This window comes from Pongo abelii, chromosome 16, assembly GCF_028885655.2.
Source record: "Pongo abelii isolate AG06213 chromosome 16, NHGRI_mPonAbe1-v2.0_pri, whole genome shotgun sequence".
Classification (NCBI taxonomy): domain Eukaryota; kingdom Metazoa; phylum Chordata; class Mammalia; order Primates; family Hominidae; genus Pongo; species Pongo abelii.
The window spans coordinates 30,941,292-30,945,480 of record NC_072001.2 but is presented as its reverse complement, the minus strand read 5'-3'; the positions used below and the strand labels follow the sequence as shown (position 1 = coordinate 30,945,480).

Genomic DNA, 4,189 nt, shown 5'->3' with positions numbered 1-4,189 from the left:
CAGGAGGCTGAGGAAGGAGAATTGCCTGAACCCAGGAGGCGGAGGTTGCAGTGAGCCGAGATTGTGTGACTGTACTCCAGCCTGGGAGCCTCGGTGGCAGAGTGAGGCTCCATCTCTAAATAAATAAATAAATAGCCACAGTAGAAATCTCAACACATTTGCACCTGGTTCTGGTTACCCAGTAATATTACTTGTGTGCAAGTAAGCAAGAGACCAAAACCACAGAGCAAGTGGACAGGGTGGGAATTACAGGGTAGGGAACAGATATAAAAACACAGATGTGCAGATTTCAGCAGAAACCTCAAAGATCCACACATCCTGTGTTGCAGCAGAAGGCTCTTTGCAAGCGTAAGTCCCTTCACCCATCACTGCTATCCTTGGACCCCAAAGCAGGGCCACAGCTTTTACTTTTGAACCTAGGGTCCTCAGAATGAGTGTGTGAAGTCCATAAACACAACCTGGATGAAAACAGATGACACACCACACCTACATGACCTGTCTGACTGTTAAATTCATGTTACAAAACACTGACTTTAGGATTTATTTTTGAAACTTTTTTCAACCGAGAAAATAACACACTCCTTGGGGAAGGGTCACAGATTGAGAAGACAGGCCCCGGGTAAAAATTATGAAGACAGCACCTGGAGTTGATAGGCCTGCCTAGGAGAGAAACACAGGCACTGTCACACCACCACAGGGGACTGCTGCTGTCTGAGGTCAGCAGGCCTGTTCACACGCCATGCAAGGTGGCTACTGAGCCAAGTCATAAAAATCTTCCAGATCATCATGGAACAAGTCTCACTCATTTTCAAAGTCTGTCAGTTCATCGTCCCCATCTGCAGCCAAAAGCGTAAGCAACATCTCGCCCAGCTCAAAGGTGACAACCTCTTCTTCATTGTTGTCAAAGGGGTCATTGTTCTCTCTTTCCTCAATGAACTCCCAGAAGTGGTTCCTTCACTGGGCCCAGTATCTGCTTACCTGTCTCTGTGTATCCTTTCCGTGGTCGTCAGGGTATGCCTGCTTGTAAAAACACTTCCCCCCAGGTGGGCAGCTCCTCCGTCCTTCATCAAAATCCCTTCATGTCTGGCTGCTCATTGCCTCCTTGTCCTTCTGGATGAATTTCTGCTTCTCTTCTTTCTCCCACCCGGTACTCACTGGGAACGACAAAGTTAGATGTGATCCAGCATTCTGGGTAGGACACTGATCTTGCTCTCAAATAGCTTAGTGCCCTTCCACTTGTGAATACTTGAGACAGTAAGCATGGCTGCAGCTGGAGAGGATCCCAAAGCTATGCTCACCTCCATGCAGATCCCACACACTGTATCCTTGCTGCACTGCACAGCAAATGAGAGCTCCATTTCCTTCTCATGGGCCTCAGGGCAAGATTTTTATATGCTGTGGTCTCTGGGCAGCATCCATTGGATGTAGGACCTCCAGCTCACAGGATCACATGACTCTCTGTGAAGATACACACAGTTCTAGACATGAAGTCCTTGCCCATGCCTATGTCCTGAATGGTATTGCCTAGGTTTTCTTCTAGGGTTTTTATGGTTTTAGGTCTAACATTTAAGTCTTTAATCCATCTTGAATTGATTTTTGTATAAGGTGTAAGGAAGGGATCCAGTTTCAGCTTTCTACATATGGCTAGCCAGTTTTCCCAGCACCATTTATTAAATAGGGAATCCTTTCCCCATTTCTTGTTTTTCTCAGGTTTGTCAAAGATCAGTTGGTTGTAGATATGTGGCATTATTTCTGACGGCTCTGTTCTGTTCCATTGATCTATATCTCTGTTTTGGTACCAGTACCATGCTGTTTTGGTTACTGTAGCCTTGTAGTATAGTTTGAAGTCAGGTAGCGTGATGCCTCCAGCTTTGTTCTTTTGGCTTAGGATTGACTTGGCGATGCGGGCTCTTTTTTGGTTCCATATGAACTTTAAAGTAGTTTTTTCCAATTCTGTGAAGAAAGTCATTGGTAGCTTGATGGGGATGGCATTGAATCTGTAAATTACCTTGGGAAGGATGGCCATTTTCATGATATTGATTCTTCCTACCCATGAGCATGGAATGTTCTTCCATTTGTTTGTATCCTCTTTTATTTCCTTGAGCAGTGGTTTGTAGTTCTCCTTGAAGAGGTCTTTGACATCCCTTGTAAGTTGGATTCCTAGGTATTTTATTCTCTTTGAAGCAATTGTGAATGGGAGTTCACTCATGATTTGGCTCTCTGTTTGTCTGTTATTGATGTATAAGAATGCTTGTGATTTTTGCACATTGATTTTGTATGCTGAGACTTAAAGCAATGGCAACAAAAGCCAAAATTGACAAATGGGATCTAATTAAACTAAAGAGCTTCTGCACAGCAAAGGAAACTACCATCAGAGTGAACAGGCAACCTACAAAATGGGAGAAAATTTTCGCAACCTACTCATCTGACAAAGGGCTAATATCCAGAATCTACAATGAACTCCAACAAATTTACAAGAAAAAAACAAACAACCCCATCAAAAAGTGGGCGAAGGACATGAACAGACACTTCTCAAAAGAAGACATTTATGCAGCCAAAAGACACATGAAAAAATGCTCACCATCACTGGCCATCAGAGAAATGCAAATCAAAACCACAATGAGATACCATCTCACACCAGTTAGAATGGCGATCATTAAAAAGTCAGGAAACAACAGGTGCTGGAGAGGATGTGGAGAAATAGGAACACTTTTACACTGTTGGTGGGACTGTAAACTAGTTCAACCCTTGTGGAAGTCAGTGTGGCGATTCCTCAGGGATCTAGAACTAGAAATTCCATTCGACCCAGCCATCCCATTACTGGGTATATACCCAAAGGACTATAAATCATGCTGCTATAAAGACACATGCACACGTATGTTTATTGCGGCATTATTCACAATAGCAAAGACTTGGAACCAACCCAAATGTCCAACAATGATAGACTGGATTAAGAAAATGTGGCACATCTACACCATGGAATACTATGCAGCCATAAGAAATGATGAGTTCATGTCCTTTGTAGGGACATGGATGAAATTGGAAATCATCATTCTCAGTAAACTATCGCAAGAACAAAAAACCAAACACCGCATATTCTCACTCATAGGTGGGAATTGAACAATGAGAACACATGGACACAGGAAGGGGAACATCACACTTCAGGGACTGTTGTGGGTTGGGGGGAGGGGGGAGGGATAACATTGGGAGATATACCTAATGCTAGATGACGAGTTGGTGGGTGCAGTGCACCAGCATGGCACATGTATACATATGTAACTTACTGCACATTGGGCACATGTACCATAAAACCTAAAGTATAATAATAATAATAATAATAATAATTACAATAAAAGAAAAAAAAAAAAAAAGATACACACAGTTCTACCCATTTCCGCCTCTCCCACTGCAGCCTAGGGGCAAAGCGGCTTCTTTGTTATCACAGCTGTTTGCTCCTTCTCTGATTCTCCCTTGGTCACTGCGGAAAGGGGCAGCACAGCTGCAGTAGAGTTGCCCAGGAACAAACTCAACAGCATCCACCCAGTCCTCTGAACCCGCTCCTACAGTTGCAAAGTCTGAATTTGACTCAGCTTCGCCTGTATTCATTTCCACAAGTGGTCCAGCTATGAAGGAGAGACTTGAGGAAGCAACAAAGGATAAATTTGTAGTTAGATCTAATGTAGCGGTTGCTTCTTCCGGTTTCAGTGGCTTGCTGTGTTCACGTCTGCAGCGGCCTCCATAAACACAGAACCCTGGCTGAAAATACTTGCCCAATACGTCATGTGGACTGTCAGAGAGGGAATGCAAGTAGCGACAGTTATCTCCTTCCTTACAAATCCCATGCACAAAATCCCAGCGGGTGACCTGTTTAGTTCAGCGGTTGCCGCAGCTACTGCCACTCCTTCTTCCCACCCCCAGGGATGGGGACGGGGACGGGATGATGACTATGGAATAGGGTCGGGATAGCTGACGCTGCAGGTCCTGCTCCTGATATTGTGGCTATTGTTCTGGGAGCTGCAGCCTCCACTGTTTCTGTTTATCCCACACATTCATTTTTGGTAAAATTAACTTTGATCCCATGGTTAAGATGATATGTAGGCCAATATACTTTTATATCAATTGTTTCTTTTCTGGCAATGATGATATGATAATAATAACTTTATTTATTTATTTATTTTTGATACGGAGT

At 43.7% G+C, this 4,189-nt stretch overlaps 1 pseudogene; it reads right to left on the bottom strand.

The window, feature by feature from the left end:
* Positions 1-750: 750 nt before the first annotated feature.
* Positions 751-3,870, bottom strand: LOC100457238 (E3 ubiquitin-protein ligase makorin-1-like; annotated as a pseudogene).
* Between the last annotated feature and the right edge of the window lie 319 nt (positions 3,871-4,189).